Source organism: Mustela putorius, unplaced genomic scaffold, assembly GCF_011764305.1.
Source record: "Mustela putorius furo isolate JIRA1106 unplaced genomic scaffold, ASM1176430v1.1 tig00000174_pilon_pilon_pilon, whole genome shotgun sequence".
Classification (NCBI taxonomy): Eukaryota; Metazoa; Chordata; class Mammalia; order Carnivora; family Mustelidae; genus Mustela; species Mustela putorius.
Window position 1 is genome coordinate 9,494,277 of NW_025421304.1, and position 20,455 is coordinate 9,514,731.

The 20,455-nt window shown below is 36.7% G+C and overlaps 1 protein-coding gene across 1 annotated transcript in view; it reads right to left on the bottom strand.

The window, feature by feature from the left end:
* The window catches only part of ITFG1 (integrin alpha FG-GAP repeat containing 1), a 314,234-nt gene that overhangs the window by 272,282 nt on the left and 21,497 nt on the right, over positions 1–20,455 (bottom strand). The window lies entirely within an intron of this gene.

Below are 20,455 nucleotides of genomic sequence, written 5' to 3' on the forward strand. Positions count from 1 at the left end.
GTCACGACCTGAGCCGAAGGCCGAGGCTTAACCCACTGAGCCACCCAGGCACCCCTATCCATTTATTATTTGATGGACATTTGGCTTGTTTCCACTCTTGGCTATTATAAATAATGGTGCTATGAATATTTATGTACAAGTTTTTATGTGGACATATGTTTTCAATTCTTTTGGGTATATATCTAAGAATTGCTGGGTCACATGGTAACTATATATTTAGCTTTCTGAGGAACTGTCAAACTATATTTTAAAGTGGCTTCACCATATTATGTTCTTAACTAGCAATGTCAGAGGGTTCCAACATCTCTGTTTCTTTGTCAACACTTTTTATTTATTGTCCCTTTGTTTTATTATAGTTATCCTAGATGGTGTGTATCTCATGGTTTTGACTTGTATTTTCCTGATGGCTAATGATGTTAAATGTTTTAAGTGTATATTGGCCACTTGCACATCTTTGGAGAAATGTCCACTCAAATCCTTGGCTTATTTTTAAGTTAGATTTTTATATATAATGTTTTATTTTTAGGTAAAAGTTCTCACATTCTGCACATTGGCTTTTCACTTTCTTGAGAGCATCCTATGATGTACAGAAGTTTTTTCATGAATCCTATTCTTTTTTTGTTGTTGTTGTTGATTGTTCTTACCTCTTCTTATCTGTCATATCTAGGAATCCATTTTAAAATCCAAGTTCATACAGATTTAGCCATATGCTTTCTCCTGAGAATTTTATAGTTTTAGCTCTTATATTCTTCAATTCTTTTTTAAGAATAAGAAAAAATGATTTAATATTATCATAAATGTTTTTTCTAAGACAATGAAGAATGATGATTATCTCTTATGAATATTAATTCCAACATTTTGAGCCAAAGAATAAATTTAGAATCTTAAACCATATATCAAAAATTAACTCAAAATGGACCAAGGGGCTAAAACTATAAAACTCTTGTATGAAAAAATACGGGAAAATCTTCATGACCTTGGAGTTGGAAATGGAATTTTAGATATAATACCAAAAGAATTCAACAAGAGAAAAAATAGATGAATTAGATTCATCAAAACTAAGAACTTTTTTACATCACAAGATACTATCAAGGAAGTGAAATGAGAATTTCATAGAATGGGAAAAAGTACTTGCAAATATCTTATGTCTGACAAAGGCCTAGTATCTATCCATAAAGCCTTTACAATTCAACAATTTAAAAAACCTAATTAAAAAGTGGGCAAAGGACTATATCTAAGAACATACACAAATGGCTACTAAACACATCAAAGGACGCTCAACATTGTGAGTCATTAAGGAATTATGAAAGAAGACCTTAATGAAAAACTACTTCACAACCATAGAATGGCAATAATCAAAACCAAAAAAGAATAAGTGTTGGGGAGGAAGTGAATAAACAGGAAATTTTGTACACTACTGCTGGGAATATAAAATGATGCACCGCTGTGGAAAAGTCTGGCAGTTATTCAAAAAGTTAAACATAGAATTACCACATGACCCTGCATTTGTATACTTAGGTATGTATCCAAAACAGTTGAAAACAAGTACTCAAACAAATACTGTACATGAATACTCTTAGCAGCACTATTCACAATAGCCAAAACCTGGAAATAACCCAAATGTCCACCAATGGATGAATGGATAAACAAGATGCTATTCATACAATAAAAATATTTTATAGCCAAAAATGAAAATACCCTAAGTACTGATACATGGCACAACATGGATGAACCTTAAAACATTATGCTTTGTGAAAGAAGCCAGACATAAAAGGTCACATCCTGTATGATTTCATTTAGATGAAATACCAATGATAGGCAAATCCATAGAGAGAGAAAGCAGATTTAGCGGTTGCCAAGGGCTGGGGGTAGGGGGAAAGGGAAAGTGATCGTTTAATGGATACAGAGTTCCCTGCAGAAATGATGAAAAGCTGCTGGAAGTAGGTAATAGTCACAAAACATTGTGAATATACTAAATATCATTAAATTGTATACTTCATATGGCTAATTATACATTATGTAAATTTTGTTTAATTATAAAAAACAATCATAAAAAGTTTTCATATCTCCTTCATTCAGTTTCCTTTAATGTCAACATCTAATATAACCATAGTACAATTATCAAAACCAGGGAGGTTACACTGGCAAATTATTATGAACTACAGAAGAGCGAGCAAATTTAAATAAAATAATTTCTCAATTCATCATCAGTAGAACACACTCCATTGTCAAAGTCATTGTCATTTATCAAGGCCCTACTTTGCTTTTCTTAACTGGTATCCAAGTACCCTCTTCTCAACTAAGAGCAACTTTTTAAGATGTAAGCTCCTCTGAGGGACCCGACAGAGGCTCAATAGGTTAAGCACCTGACTGTTGATTTTGGCTCTGGTCACGATTTCAGGGTCATGGGATTCTCTTTTCCCCTTTTCCATGTGTCTCCCCACATGTTCAGGCACACGCACTCTCTCTTAAAAAAAAAAAAAAAAAGATGTATGCTCCCCTGGATATCCTGATTCATAGATATTTCTATCTACATAGTCTAACCAGGATATGGCTCCCATATAGTGGCTGAAATGAAATATGGTCTAATTAGCAAATACTTGCTAGACTGCATCATAGTATCAAGTAGCATTTCTTATTCTTCTCTACCTCTAGTTAGAGCATGCTATTTTTTTTTCCACAATACGATGTTCCAGTGAAATATATGTCATGTCCAAAGAGAAATTTAAGGCTAATTAAGAAGTCAAACTTAATTATCAATATATCATCTAAGTGATTGGATAGCAAACAAGATTTATTTGGATTTGGTTTTAATGTGTTGGGAAAGCAGAGAGAAACAATTGACTAATTTTCTCTTGGCAGGTGGAGTCTGGGAAAAAGAAGAAGCATTCATCAGGAGAAAATTTTCCCTACACAAAGAGTCCATGTTCTACAAACAGTAACTTCTTCCCAATATCCTCATACACACTTTTTAACATACAGTAGGCCTCATCTGTTGCCTCACAAGACAGTAAAAACAAATTAAGCAATGTTTGTATAACCCAATTTTATTATTTTAACGAAAATCCCAAAGTATAAGGTTATGACCATAAAATACGAAAGTGAGACACTGTATTCAGCATTCAGTGTAAGGTAATTCAATGCCAAGCATTCATGTCGTGTTTTTCTTTCATACTTCACAAGGTTAGAAATGCCTAAAATAATTTCAATCAAGTCCAATTTAGTATGGCCAGTTCATTCTTTTTAAGAGAGACCATTTGTTCACAGGTTCTTTAAATTCTGAGCATTAAAGTATTTTTAATTACTAACAAAATAATCAGAGGCAGGCTAGAGAGATTCTACAAGAAGTTTAACCCAAAGTCATTTCAGAAGAGTTTCCTAATGTTCCCAAGAAATTTGTAATTATAGGCCAAAAGTGAACTAAAAAATATAAGCTGCTACAGAATTGAGCTCAATGAGGTTAATCATGTGGTTGCCTTTAGTTACTACCTGAGAAATTATTGATTTCATTCCTTAAAAATCTTTTTATAAGTTTGCTTTGAAATAAGTTTTAGTTAGAATTCTAGAAAACTTAAACTAACTCTTAGAAACTACTTGACAAAAATGTACATTTCAAATAAAGAATTTAGAAGAGCAATAAACCAAAAGTGATAAAGTGGCAGACTAGCGGCCAAATTCAGCATAACAATGTGTTTTATTTGGCTCATATATTGTTTTAAATATTTTGCATTCATTGGTAAAAAATAAAAAATCAGATTTCACAAAAAAATCTTTCCAGCTTCTCTTGAAATACTAGTTCTGGTAACCAACTGGCCCTTTTCAGACACAGCTATAGTTCCTGTGGGCAGCCAAAGTCCCCACATTTCCAAACTGCTTCACTCACTTTGGTTTCCTTCAGGGTCCCTTTACACATTTGAGTTTGCAACTCCTAACAAAATATTAATTATAATCTTCCTTTCTGGAACTCTTCCAATCAATATTCAAGGTCTTCACAGTACTTTAACTTTTATACTTGTTGCCTATACTCTTTTAAATTACAGTTATGTCTCTTAACTGATCCTTATACTTTCTAGTGGTAGAAGGGGATAGAAGGGAAGAGCTATTATTTCTTTTTGTGATGCATTTTGAGATAGTTGAAAATTAAATGTATATACAGTTGTATATCAAAATTTTATTTTTTAAAAATTTAAAGTTGAAAATAAAATTCATTTTCCTCTACCTTTACTGTTGTTCTTTGTACACAACAGTTTTTCAATAAGAAGCAACAGAAACCATCTTTATAAGCAACTGTATTCAAATAAACTATAACCTTCTCATATACATGCTCAAATCCATTTGAAGGCCAAGGTCACAAACTGTTCTCATTACAAAGGAAGAAAGAGCAGAGATGAAAAAATGGGCAGTTCTGAGCCATGTTGAGTCTATTTGTTGACATTTCTTGACCTCTATAGAAAATTCCAATTATTAGCTACCCACCACCCCGCCCCACAGGAAACATAATTATGTCAAGGTGTTCTAATTTGTGAGCACCATTACCCTTAATCTCAAAGAATAGCATTTATCAAAGGATGAATTTAAATGTAATTAATGTCAACTGTAGCTTTTGGTTGCCTATGGTAACTGCTCTTTGAAATGACTGATAATCCACCCACTTTTCAACGATCAGTCTATAATGAATTATCATTATTTTAGATATCCAGATAAAAGCAATTACCAGGAGGAGATGGATCTAGTATGCTTTTCTAAGCTCTCTAATTCTTTAGTCCACTGGTCTTCAAACATTTTCACTCAGATAGGCCCTAAAGGAATTTTTAAAAACTATGTATCCCTTTCCACATTTAAGATCCCTTCTAAAAAAGTAATCTAAATATTTTCATCAGTTTAAACTGTTATCAAATATGTAATTTTCAAATCTCTTAGAATTATTAAGATTGTAAAATAATTGTTCTTAAAAAAGTGTACCCAGTGGACTATAACTACCATACTGAGTTTTTAGCCACCATTATCCACACACAAAAACTGCATGAACAAGACTGCTAGACAAGATAGGGGAGTAGGAGGACCCTAAGTTCACTTCATCTTACTTATACAACTAGATAACACTCACATCAGTATAAATAACCCACCAAATGACCCAAAGATTGGTAGAACTACAAAACTAAATATAAGGAGGCCACATCTAAGAGGGTAGGAAAGGCAGAGACAAAGTAGGGAGCCAAAAGGTTGGGAGCTAAACAGACCCATAGGACTGTTCACAGGAGGGAGGGATACTGTAGAGAGAGAGACTCTCACAGTAGGTAGACCTCACAGGGAAGACAAATCTCCCTCACCATTTGGCTTTGAAAACTAGAAGGGCCAAATTTCATGAGTTCTTACAACCAGCAGGACTTAAAACTTGAAACTTTCGAAATCACTGGGTTCCACTCTCGGGGAGCCATAAAGTGAGAGAAAATGGAGTTACTGCCTTTAAAGAGCACAATAAACAGTTTGAGGAGATACAGCAGAGAAGCAGTAGTTTGAAAAGTGCTATGGTCATACTGGAGGGGAACTGGTCTATACTAATCTCAGAGTGTGTGCTAGAGGGACAGGCTTCCATGGAAGAATTTTCTAGGAACAAAGAGATTGGCAGGTGTTATTTCCCTCCCCTGCCTCCCAGCATAAATACATGTACATCTGTGGGAACCAGTGCAGTGCTAACACTCCAACCTAACTTGCTTATACTGCAAGTCCTGCCCTGGCAGAACCCTTCCACCAGAGGACCTGAGCAAACCTTGCTAACACTGTGCACTCACCTCCACATACTTTGTGGATCCACCCCCTCCAAACCAGCTGGCCTTAGTACTGGCAGTTGCAGTTTCCCTCCTGCAAAAGACCTGTTCGCAAACCTTTCAAAAACTGCAGGTCTGATCTGACAAACTATGTGAATCCACACCTTCAAATATGCTGTTGGGTAGAGCACATTCAGAACAATGCCAAGAGCCTGGCAGTATGCAAGCAGCCTCAACAAAGCCCAGAACAACTCCAAAGTAACTCTTGCCACAGAAAGAGGGAAAGATAACCACACATGTTAGTCAGACTATGGACCCAGCCATGGGCTGGGGCAGACAGCTGGTCTGACCGCAGATCCCACTCACCAACTGAAGCTTCTCAGGGGACAACACAGGGAAGGTACTCTGCAGTTTGATGCTACTGCATCTTTGACAAATGGCTGGTCTGACTCAACTCAAGCCCAAGGCAGCGTCAGACTGGCCTATTAGCAACACAGGGACCAAATACTGCCCAGCACAGGCAAAGAGAGCCAATGCAGATGACTGGACTGAAGGCAAAAGCCAGCTCAGCCAGAAAAGGAGGGTATAGGCAACACACGTAGGAGATACTCCTGAAGTGTCAGGTTCTGGTGAACAGGGGACACAGCAATGCAGGGCACGAAATGATCTTTCCTTCATAAGGCCATAACTTTCAAGAGCAGGAGATGTAGCTAACACTGTTAGCACAGAGAAACAGACCACAGAGTTAGACAAAAAGGAGACAGAGGAATATGTCCTGAAGGAAAGAACAGGACAAATCACAGCAAGAGATAAAAACAAAACAGAGATAAGTAATATGTCTGATAGTGAATTTAAATTAATGATCATAAAGATACTCACTGGGTTTGAGAAAAGAGTTGAGGACTTTAACAATGAGACAGAAAATATAAACAAGAACCAATCAGAGATGAAGAACCAGTAACTGAAATGAAATATACATTAGAAGGAATCAATAGTAGACTAAATGAAGCAGAAGAATGGATCAGCAACTCGGAGGACCAAGAAATGGAAAGGAATCAAGCTGAATAGGAGAGAGAGAGAAAAAATAACACAAAATGAGAATAGATTTAGGAAACTCAGCCAACACCATCAAATGTACTAACGTTCCCATTATAGCAATCCCAGAAGAAGAGAGAGAGAAGGGGGCAATTTTATTTGAATAAATAATAACTGTAAATTTCCCGAATGTGAGGAAGGAAATACACCCAGACTCAGGAGGTGCAGAGATTTCCCAACAAAACCAACCCAAGGAGGTCCACACCAAAATACATAATAGTGAAATGCCAAAAAGTAATGATAGAGGGAGAATTTTTAAAGCAGAAAGAGAAAATAGTTATAAGCAAAAGAAACCCCATAATGGTATCAGCTCATTTTCAACAGAAACTTTGGAGGCCAGAGGGAGGGGCATAATATATTAAAAGTGCTAAATGGAAAAATCTTCAGGCAAGAATACTCTATGTAGCGGCTGGTCCAAGTGCAGTTGTGTTTACATTAATTGATCACAACCAGTTACAGATTTCTTGGGGCGTCTGGGTGGCTCAGTGGGTTAAGCCTCTGCCTTCGGCTCAGGTCATGATCTCAGGGTCCTGGGATAGAGCCCTGCATCAGGCTCTCTGCTCAGTAGGGAGCCTGCTTCCCCCTCTCTCTCTGCCTGTCTCTCTGCCTACTTGTGATCTCTCTCTCTCTGTGTCAAATAAATAAATAAAATCTTAAAAAAAAATACTCTATGTAGAAAGACTATCATTCAGAATAGAAGGAGTGATCAATAGTTTCTCAGACAAATTAAAATCAAAGGAATTCATGACCATTAGACCAGTCCCACAAGAAATCTTAAAGGGGACTCTATATGAGAAAAGGACAGAACATAAATAATAAATAAGAAAAGTAGGAAACACAAGAGCAGAAAAAAAAGTATACTGTAAAAATTAATCAAGGGACTCACAAAATAGAAGCTTGTAAATTATGATACTATATACATAAAATGTGGGGGGGTGGGGGACAGGAGCAAAGAATGGTTCAAACTTAAGCGATCATCAACTTAAAACAGATAACTATATGCACAAGATGTTACAGACAAACCAGTTGGTAGCCACAAATCAAAAACCAGTAATGGATATATAAAAAATAAAGGGAAAGGAATGTAAGTGTACCACTATAGAATGCCAACTAACCATGAAAGAGAACAAAAGAATTAGAACAACAAACAACCATAAAACAATGTGGGGATTCACAGTGCCAGAACAGATAAAACCTGACTTGTATATGCCCCCCTGGATGAGGCCCATTGAAAAGCAAAAGAACACTGGGCCTCCTCTCAAGTTTCTTGGCTAAATGTGGCCAGATTCTTACTATGGCTCAAAGGTTTCATCCAGGGAGTAAATGCTTAAGTGCAGGCATCTGTAGTGGTCCTGTACCTCACTAACTCCTTGCCTTGCACGTGGTGTATTAATTAACTCACAATAAAAGCAGAGACAGAACTTGGCTCAAGGCCTTTCACCACTAGAGCATCTGGCCGCCAGGCCTCTCCTTTCTCCTACTAAGCTTTTGGGAGTAATCCTTTCATTCACTGTCTCAGGGTTACAAAATAAGTAATAAAATAAGGACATAACTATCAATAATTACTTTGGATATAAGTGGACTAAATGCTCCACTCAAAAGACACAGGGTGACAGAATAGATATAATATAAGACCCACCATTATGGTGCCTACAAGAGACTCATTTAAGACCTGCAGACTGAAAGTGAAAGGATGGAGAAGCATTAATGATGCACATGGAAGTAAAAAAGCCAGGGGAGCAACCCTTATAGTGAACAAAATAGACTTTACTTATTTTTCTTTAAATATTTTATTTATTTATTTAGATTTTTTCAATTTATTTATTTTCAGAAAAACAGTATTCATTATTTTTTCACCACACTCAGTGCTCCATGCAATCCGTGCCCTCTATAATACCCACCACCTGGTACCCCAAACTCCCACCCCCCCGCCACTACAAGCCCCTCAGATTGTTTTTCAGAGTCCATAGTCTCTCATAATTCACCTCCCCTTCCAATTTACCCCAACTCCCTTCTCCTCTCTAACACCCCTTGTCCTCCATGCTATTTGCTATGCTCCACAAATAAGTGAAACCCTATGATAATTGACTCTCTCTACTTGACTTATTTCACTCAGCATAATCTCTTCCAGTCCCGTCCATGTGGCTACAAAAGTTGGGTATTCATCCTTTCTGATGGAGGCATAATACTCCATAGTATATATGGACCACATCTTCCTTATCCATTCGTCCACTGAAGGGCATCTTGGTTCTTTCCATAGTTTGGCGACCGTGGCCATTGCTGCTATAAACATTGGGGTACAGATGGCCCTTCTTTTCACGACATCTGTATCTTTGGGGTAAATACCCAGGAGTGCAATTGCAGGGTCATAGGTAAGCTCTATTTTTAATTTCTTGAGGAATCTCCACACTGTTCTCCAAAGAGTCTGCACCAACTTGCATTCCTACCAACAGTGGAAGAGGGTTCCCCTTTCTCCACATCCTCTCCAACACATGTTGTTTCCTTTTTTGTTAATTTTGGCCATTCTAACTGGTGTAAGGTGATATCTCAATGTGGTTTTAATTTGAATCTTCCTGAGGGCTAGTGATGATGAACATTTTTTCATGTGTCTGATAGCCATTTGTATGTCTTGATTGGAGAAGTGTCTGTTTATATCTTCTGCCCATTTTTTGATGTTTGCCTGTTTCATGTGTGTTGAGTTTGAGGAGTTGATTATAGACCCTGGATATCAACCTTTTGTCTGTACTGTCATTTGCAAATATCTTCTTCCATTCCGTGGGTTGCCTCTTTGTTTTGTTGACTGTTTCCTTTGATGTGCAGAAGCTTTTGATTTTGATAAGTCCCAAAAGTTCATTTTCGCTTTTGTTTCCTTTGCCTTTGGAGATATATCTTGAAAGAAGTTGCTGTGGCTGATATCGAAGACATTACTGCCTATGTTCTCCTCTAGGAGTCTGATGGATTCCTGTCTCACGTTGAGGTCTTTTATCCATTTTGAGTTTATCTTTGTGTATGGTGTAAGAGAATGGTCAAGTTTCATTCTTCTACATATAGCTGTCAAGTTTTCCCAGCACCATTTATTGAAGAGACTGTCTTTTCTCCACTGCATATTTTTTCCTGTTTTCTTGAAGATTAATTGACCATAGAGTTGAGGGTCCATATCTGGACTCTCTACTCTGTTCCACTGGTCTATGTGTCTGTTTTTATGCCAGTAACATGCTGTCTTGGTGATCACAGCTTTGTAATAAAGCTTGAAATCAGGTAATGTGATGCCCCCAGTTTTATTTTTGTTTTTCAACATTTCCTTAGTGATTCGAGGTCTCTTCTGATTCCATACAAATTTTTGGATTATTTGCTCCACTCTTTGAAGAATACCGGTGGAATTTTGATTGGAATGGCATTAAAAGTATAGATTGCTCTAGGCAGTATAGACATTTTAACAATGTTTATTCTTCGGATCCAAGAGCATGGAAAGGTCTTCCATCTTTTTGTGTCTTCTTCAATTTCTTTCAAGAGCCCAGGACCTGACGGATTCCCTGGGGAATTCTACCAAACTTTCAAAGAAGAAATAACACCTATTCTCCTGAAGCTGTTTCAAAAAATTGAAGCAGAAGGAAAACTTCCTGGCTCTTTCTATGAAGCCAGCATTACCCTGATCCCCAAACCAGGCAAAGACCCTACCAAAAAGGAGAATTTCAGACCAATATCACTAATGAATATGGATGCTAAGATTCTCAACAAGATCCTAGCCAACAGGATCCAACAGCACATTAAAAAGATTATCCACCATGACCAGGTGGGATTCATCCCTGGGCTACAAGAATGGTTCAACACTCGCAAATCAATCAATGTGATACAACAAATTAATATGAGAAGAGAGAAGAACCACATGGTCCTCTCAATTGATGCAGAAAAAGCATTTGACAAAATCCAGCATCCATTCCTGATTAAAACGCTTCAAAGTACAGGGATAGAGGGAACATTCCTCAACTTCATCAAATCTATCTATGAAAGACCCACAGCAAATATCATCCTCAATGGGAAAAAGCTTGCAGCCTTCCCGTTGAGATCAGGAACAAGACAAGGATGCCCACTTTTACCACTCTTGTTCAACATGGTATTAGAAGTCCTAGCAACAGCAATCAGACAACAAAGAGAAATAAAAGGTATCCAAATTGGCAATGAAGAAGTCAAATTCTCTCTATTCGCAGATGACGTGATTCTTTATATGGAAAACCCAAAAGACTCCACCCCCAAACTACTAGAACTCATACAGCAATTCAGCAACGTGGCAGGATACAAAATCAATCTACAGAAATCAGTGGCTTTCTTCTACACTAACAATGAAAATACAGAAAGGGAAATTAGAGAATCGATTCCATTTACTACAGCACCAAGAACCATAACATACCTGGGAATAAACCTAACAAAAGAGGTAAAGGATCTGTACTTGAGGAATTACAAAATAGACTTTAAAACAAAGACTGTAACAAGAAACAAAGAAGGACTCCATACAATTATAAAGAAAACAATCTAACAAGGTAATATAATTGTAAATATCTATGCATCCAACCTGGGGGCACCCAAGTACATAGAAAAGTTAATAACAAACATAAAGGGACTAATTGATAGTAATATAATAATAGGACAGGACTTTAACACCCCACTTACATCAATGAACAGATCATCTAAAGAGAAAATCAACAAGGAAACAGTGGCTTTTAATTGCACATTGGACCACATGAATTTACTAGATGTATTCAAATATTCCATCCTAAAACAGCAGAATACATATTATTTTCAAGTGCACATGGACCATTCCCCAGAATGTATCACACGGTAGGTCACAAAACAAGTTTCAACAAACTGAAACAAGTTTCAAAAAATTGAAAAAAAAAGTCATGCATCTTTTCGGACCACTACTCTATGAAATTAGAAATCAACCACAAGAAAAAATATAGGAAGAGCACGAATACATGAAGTTTAAATAACATGCTACTAACAATGAAGGGGTCAACCAAAAAATAAAAGAGAAAAGCAAATACACGGAGACAGAGTGCCTGGGTGGCTCAGTCAGTTAAATGTCCAACTTTTGGTTTCAGCTCAGGTCATGATTTGAGGGCTATGAGATTGAGCCGTGTCAGGCTCCACCTGCTTAAGATTCTTTCTCCCCACCCCCTCTGCTCCTCCTTACTAAAAAAATACATGAAGACAAATGAAAATGAAAACACAATGCTCCCAAATCTTCAGGACACAGCAAAGATTTTCTAAGAGTAAAGTTTACAGCAATATGGCCCTACCTCAAGAGGAAAAAACAAACAAAAACCAAAAACTCAAATATACAACCTAATCTTATACCCAAAGGAGTTAAAAAAGTACAAACAAAACCCAAAAGCAGAAGAAAGAATATAATAAAGATTAGATCAGAAATAAAATAGAAACTAAAAAAGCCAACAGAAGATATCAATGAAATCAGGAGCTGGTTCTAAAGATCAATAAAATTGACAAAGCCTTAGGCAGACTCATCAAGAAAAAAGGTGGGGGGGAGAGAGAGGAAAAGAGAGAGAGAGAGAGAGGACTCAAACAAAATCAGAAATAAAAGAGAAGAAATACTAACTGATACCAAAGAAATACAACCTATTGTAAGAGAATACTACAAATAATTATATACCAACAAACTACACATTCTAGAAGAAATGGATACATTTCTAGAAGTCTACAACCCCCTAAAACTGAATGAGGAAGAAATAAAAAGTTTGAACAGATTACAAGCAATGAAATTGAATCACCACTCAAAAAACTGTAACAAACAAAAGTCTAGGACCAGACGGCTTCACAGATGAAGTCTACCAAAAACTTAGAGAAGAGGTAATATCTACTCTTCTCAAACTATTAAAAAAAAATAGGAAAGAAAATTTCAAAATTCATTCTATGAGGCCAGCATTACCCTGATACCGAAACCCCATAACAATGCCACTAATAAAGATAACTATCGGCCAATATTCTTGATCAACATAAATGCCAAAATTCTCAATAATAAATACAAGAAAACAGAGTCCAACAAGACATTAAAAAAAAATCATTCATCATGATCAAGTGGGATTTATTCCCGGGTTGCAAGTGTGGTTCAATATCCACAAATCAATCAATGTGATATATGACATTAACAAAAGAAAAGATAAGAATCATATAATCATTTCAATAGATATAGAAAGAGTATTTGACAAAGTACAACATCCATTCGAGACAACTCTGGACAATGTAGGTTTAGAGGGAACATACCTCAACATAATAAATAATAAACCAAAGCTAATACTGTCTTAAAAAGGGAAAAACTGAGAGCTTTTCCTCTATCCCTGTCAGGAACAAGACAGGGATGTCCACTCTCACTGCTTTTATTCAACACAGTACTGGAAATCCTAGCCTCAGCACTCAAACAAAAAGAAATAAAAGGCAATCAAATCAGCAAGGAAGAAGTAAAACTTTCACTGTTTGTAGATGACATGATACTATATATGTATATAAAACCTGAAAAATGGCTCGAACTGATAAACAAATTCTGTAAAGTTCCAGCATACAAAATTAATATACCAAAGAGGGGAAAGACCTGTACTCTGAAAACTATAAAACATTCATGAAAGAAATTGAGGGTAACACAGAGAAATGGAAAGATACTGTAGTCTTGTGAATCAGAAACACAAATACTGTTAAAATGTCTATACTACCCAAAGCAATCTGCATATTTAATGCAATCCTTATCAAAATACCAGTAACATTTTCACAGAGTTAGAACAAACAATCCTAAAATTTGTATGGAACCACAGAAGACCATGAATTAGCCAAAGCAACCTAGAAAAAGGAAAACAAGGCTGGAGGCATCACAATCCTGGACTTCAACTTGTATTACAAAATTGGAGGGGGAGATGAACCATGAGAGACTGTGGACTCTGAAAAACAATCTAAGGCTTTTGGAGGGGTACGGGGAGGGACAAAGCTACAGTGATCAGAACAGTAAGGTACTGGCACAAAAACAGACACATAGATCAATAAAACAAATAGAAAACACAGAAATGAATGCACAATCATATGGTCGGTTAATCTTTGACAAAATAGGAAACAATATACAATGAGGAAAAAACAGTCTCAACGAATGATGTTGGAAAAACTGGACAACATGCAAATGAATGAAACAAGAACACTTAATTACATCATACATAAAAGTAAACTAAAACTGGATTAAGGATCTACATATGAAACCCAGAACCATAAAAATCCTAGAAAGAGCACAGGAAGTCATTTCTCTGACATTGGCTGGAGCAACATTTTTCTTGATATGTCTCTTAAGGCAAGGGAAACAGAAGCAATAATAAACTTTTGGGACTACATCAAAATAAAAATCTTCTGACCAGCAAAGGAAACAATCAACAAAATTGAAAGACAACCTACTAAAAGGGAGAAGATATTTGCAAGTGACAATGCTCATAAAGGGTTAATATGCAAGCTATATAACGAACTTATATAACCCAACACCACCAAAATTAAGAATCCAATTAAAAATGAGCAGAAGACATGAACACACATATTTCCAAAGATATACAGATGACCAACAGACGCATGAAAAGTTACTCCACATCAGTGATCATCAGGGAAATACAGATCAAAGCTACAATTAGATAGAAGTTTCTTAGGAGTTAGAAACTTAGAAGTTTCTTCTAAGAGACCAAAATACTCCCAAAATCAAGTGGGTGGCTCTGTTCTGTTCATCAGTCTAATATATATCTTTTTTTTCTTTAATTTTTTTGAACTTCTTTATCCCCTTTCTTCTCCACGCGATTTGGGGTCTCTTCTGATTTGGTTAATGCACATTTTTCTGGGGTCTTTGCCACCCTTTCAGTATTTTATTCTCTCATTCATATATTCTTATCTGGATAAAATGACAAGGTGGAAAAAGTCACCACAAAAAAAAAAGAACCAGAGGCAGTACCGAAGGCTAGGGACCTAATCAATACTGATGTTGGTAATATGCCAGATCTACCAAACATTTAAAGAAGAATTAATACCTATTCTGAATAATACCCACCACCACTTTCACTCTTTGTAGATGACAGGATACTTTATATGGAAAACCCAAGAGACCCCACTCCAAAACTGCCAGAACCCATAGAAGAATTCAGTAAAGTGTCAGGATATAAAATCTATGCACAGAAATCAGTTGCATTTCTATACACCAACAACAAGACAGAAGAAAGAGAAATTAAGGAGTCAATCCAATTTACAGTTGTACCGAAAATCACAAGATCGCTAGAAATACATCTAACCAAGGAGGCAAAGAATCTGTACTCAGGAAACTACAAAGTAGTCAGGAAAGAAATTGAGGAAGACACAAAGAAATGGAAAAACATTCCATGCTCATGGGTTGGAAGAAAAATTTTGTTAAAAATGTCTATGCTACCTAAAGGAACTGTGCATCCCTATCAAAATACCACCAATCTTTTTCAAAGAAATGGAACAAACAATCCTAAAATTTGTATGGAAATAGGAAAGATCCCTAATCACCAGGAGGATGTTGATAAAGAAAACCAAAGCTAGAGGCATCACAATGCCTGACTTCAAGCTATGTTACAAAGCTGTGCTCATCCAGACAGCATGGTATTGCACAAAAACAGACACATAAATCAATGGAATGGCCTAGAGAGCCCAGAAATGGACCTCAACTCTACGGTCAACTAATCTTTGACAAAGCAGGAAAGAATGTCCAATAGAAAAAAGACAGTCTCTTCAACAAATGGCACTGGGAAAACTGGACAGCCTCATGGAGAAGAATGAAACTGGACCATTTCTTTACACCACACACAAAACCAGACTCAAAATGGATGAAAGACCTCAATGTGAGACAGGAATCCATCAAAATCCTTGAGAAGAACACAGGTAGCAACCTCTTCGACCTCAGCAAAGAGCAACTTCTTCCTAGAAACATCATCAAAGGCAAGGAAGCAAGGAAAAAAATGAACTACTGGGGCTTCATCAAGATCCAAAGCTTTTGTGCAGCAAAGGAAACATTCAACAAAACCAAAAGACAACCAAATGAATGGAAAAAGATATTTGCAACTGACCTATCAGATAAAGGGCTGATATCCAAAATCTAAAAACACCCAAAGAACAAATAATCCAATCAAGAAATAGGCAGAAGACATGAATAGACATTTCAAAGAAGACATCCAGATGGCCAAGAGACCATGAAAAAGTGCTCAACATCACTGGGCAACAGGAAGTACGAATCAAAACCACAGTGAGATACCACCTCACACCAGTCAGAATGGCTAAAATTAACCAGTCAGGAAACAACAGCTTTTGGCGAGTATGTGGAGAAAGGGGAACCCTCCTATATTATTGGTGGGAATTCAAGCTGGTGCAGCCACTCTGGAAAACAGTTGGAGGTGCCTCAAAAAGTTGAAAATAGAGCTACCCTACAACCCAGCAATTGCACTACTGGGTATTTTCCTTAAAGATACAAATGTAATGATCTGAAGGGGCATGGGCACCCAAATGTTTATAGCAGCAATGTCCACAATAGGCAAACTATGGAAAGAGCCTAGATGTCCATCAACAGATGGATGGATAAAGAAGATGCATTATATATACAATGGAATACTATGCAGCCATCAAGAAAAAGAAATCTTGCCATTTGCAAGGACATGGATAGAACCAGAGGGTATTATGCTAAGTGAAATAAGTCAATCAGAGAAAGACAAGTATCATTTGACCTCACTGATATGAGGAATTTGAGAAACAAGACAGAGGATCATAGGGGAAGGGAGGGAAAAATGAAACTAGAGGAAACCAGAGAGGGAGACAAACCATAAGAGACTCTCAATCTCAGGAAAAAACTGAGGATTGCTGGAGGGGTTGGGGGTGGGAGAGACAGGGTGGCTGGGTGATGGACATTGGGGAGGGTGTGTGCTATGCTGAATGATGTGAATTGTGCAAGACTGATGAATCACAGACTCATAACCCTGAAACTAATAATACATTATATGTTAATTAAGAAAAAGAAAAAAAAAAGAGTTGTCAAATGATTATACTGTACACTTAAAATTAATAAAACACTGGATGTTAACTATAGTAGACTTTAAGAAAGATATGCGTGAATGAGGTCTTTTTTACTTATATATCTCTCTCTTTTTCATGACCTTGTACTTATATTACATTTTTCTTACAGAACTTTATCATGATATACAATATTCTTACATCTGAAATTTGTTTGCTGGTTGTAGTGGTTACTTTATCATATGTTTCCAAAGAAATGCATGTCTACAAATTAATATATAAATTAATATTGGTATTTAAGTTGGTTTTGTTTACATATTCAAGTTTGAGAGGGACAGAAATAGGGACAGAGATAGTGAGAGACAGCATGAGCAGGGAAGAGATGGAGAAGCAGGCTCTCCACTGAGCAGGAGGCCTAATGCAGGGCTTGATCCCAGGACCCTGGGATCATCCAGACTACCATATATATTCAAGTATTAAGAGAAATCTCTTTTCAGGCACCTGGGTGGCTCAGTTGGTTGAGCATCTGCCTTTGGCTCAGGTTATGATCTCAGTCAGGGTCCTGGGATGGAACCCAGCATCAGGCTTTCTGCTCAGTGGAAAGTCTGCTTCTCTCTCTGTGCTCTCCCTCCCAATCTCTCTCTGAAATAAATAAATAACATCTTTAAAAAAATCTCTTTGAAGTTGAATTATTTTAACTCTTAGTGTACAATTGATGAAAATAATTTGATAATTTACTGAAATGTAAAATTTTATTAGAAATGCATTTTTTTAAAAAATCGTATTTATTTATTTGACAGAGAGAGAAAGATCACAAGTAGGCAGAGAGGCAGGCAGAGAGAGAGGGGGAAGCAGGCTCCCTGTCAAGCAGAGCACCCAATGCAGGGCTTGATCCAAGGACCCTGGGATTATGACCTGAGCCGAAGGCAGAGGCTCAACCCTTTGAGCCACCAGGCACCCCTAGAAATTCATTTTTTTGAAGAAATGATCAGACTTTTAAAATATATTATTTTTTATAATAACATGACATTGCCAGAATGAGATAGGATTCAGGATATTTTTATTTGTAGCCTTCATCATTTATAGATATAAATGCTAAGAAACCTTGTTCATATTTTTTTTTTAAAGATTTTATTTATTTATTTGACAGAGATCACAAGCAGGTAGAGGGCAGGCAGAGAGAGAGAGAGGAGGAAGCAGGCTCCCTGCTGAGGAGAGAGCCCGATGTGGAACTCGATCCCAGGACCCTGAGATCATGACCTGAGCCGAAGGCAGAGGCTTAACCCTCTGAGCCACCCAGGCGCCCCGAAACCTTGTTCATATTAATTTAAATTAAAGTCTCCCTGGATGTTAAGGTATGATAACTATATTGATTATGTATTTTTAAAATCTTTATTAGAGATATTTTAGAGATACATATTGAAATATTTATAGACTAAAAACATATTGAGTGTGGGTCAGAGGAGAAAAATGAGGGGAAAGATATGAAAGAAACAAGACTGGGAAGAGTTGGTAAGTTAAGTATAGATGGCTGATAGGTACATCATACGGAAATTAATTATCCCATTCTTTATACCTTTGCATATCTTTAAAATTTTTTGTAATAAAAGTAAAATAATATTAGAGCTGCTGATTTAACTCATTGTATGTATGAAAAATGTCTGCCTTATAATCCAGTTAGCAAAGCCAGTTCTCACGGTCAAACCAATCTCCAAATGAATTTCATTTTCTCTCAGAGTTTGACTTCAGTTTCTCAATTTAAATATATGTGTTAATGTGTCTTTCAAGGATTATCATAAAAATTGCATAAAAATGGCTCCATTCATGATCCCAGGGTCTTGGGATCGAGCCCCACATAGGGCTCTCTGCTCCACAGGGACCCTGCTTCCTCCTCTCTTTTCCCTGCCTCTCCCCCTACTTATAAAAAAAAAAAAAAAAGAAAGAAAAAAAAAAGGGGGCGCCTGGGTGGCTCAGTGGGTTAAGCTGCTGCCTTCAGCTCAGGTCATGATCTCAAGGTCCTGGGATCGAGTCCCACATTGGGCTCTCTGCTTGGCAGGGAGCCTGCTTCCCTCTCTCACTCTCTGCCTGCCTCTCCATCTACTTGTGATTTCTCCCTGTCAAATAAATAAATAAAATCTTTAAAAAAAAATTTAATTTAAATTAATATGAACAAGGTTTTGGGGTGCCTGGGTGGCTCAGAGGGTTAAGCCTCTGCCTTCGGCTCAGGTCATGATCTCAGGGTACAGAATATGTATTGTGGGGTAGATTACTAAAAGCAGTCAAGGTTAAAATAACAGTTTTTATAAAATTTATCTATTTTTGTAAAAAAGAAGGTAGTAAAGGAACATGCTGTTTGTTAGTTAACTTACAGTAATGCAATACAGCTAAAATAACTTATAATACAAGAAGTATGATAAAAGACAATAATTCTTCATTAAATGTGAATGAATATTGATCTCAGATATCTGGCTTTTGAAGTAATTCAATAAAAACCGAGTACAAAATGTTTTTTTAAAAGGGTATAAAAATGAGAACTTTTTTTTACTTCTTTTTTTTTTTTTTTTTTTTTTTTTTTTTAAAGATTTTATTTATTTATTTGACAGAGAGAAATCACAAGTAGATGGAGAGGCAGGCAGAGAGAGAGGGAAGCAGGCTCCCCGCTGAGCAGAGAGCCCGATGCGGGACTCGATCCCAGGACCCTGAGATCATGACCTGAGCCGAAGGCAGCGGCTTAAACCACTGAGCCACCCAGGCGCCCAACTTTTTTTTACTTCTTTACACAAAAGAAAATTTTCCTGTGAGTATAGTAAGTGAGAAAGGTATAGACTATAAAAAAATATCTGGCTAAGGAACAGCAGGTAAATTTATTATTTATTTATTATTTTTATTTAAAAAAGATTTTATTTACTTATTACTTATTACTAATTCATTTACTTATTACTTTATTTACTTATTACTTATTTATTTACTCCCTGCTAAGCAGGAAGCCTGATGTGGAGTTTGATTCTGGAACTCCAAGATCATGACCTGAGTCGAAGGCAGACACTTAACCGACTGAGCCACCCAGATGCCCCTATTTTTTATTAATAAGAGAAAGAGAATAAACACTCCATAAGACATAATAAGATCCTTTACTTTAAATGGAACTTTTTGGGTATGATTTTATAAAAGTTTTCAGCTATATGACAGAAAAATGCTTATCAAATATGAAGGAAATTATGTAAAAGTTTCATCCATAGGTTTCGTAGTCCTAGTGAACATTCTAGTCACGTATATAATAATCATTGTCATCACCCAGAACTACAATGGGATGAAAGGTACCTTCTTTCCAGTTAATTTTGTGTTCTAGTGCTAAAGTACTATGAAAAGCTTAAAGTTCTGCTATAGGAATTCGGTGTTTATTACGGATGTTTTTTGGTCTGCTGTCACAGGGCTTTCTCTGAACAGTAACAAATTTTTTACAACTGTTATGGAATAGAAGAGGCAAAGTCATTAAAACAAAAGCTGTCATTACTCCCACAACCTTAGTCTACCACATCTGAAATCAG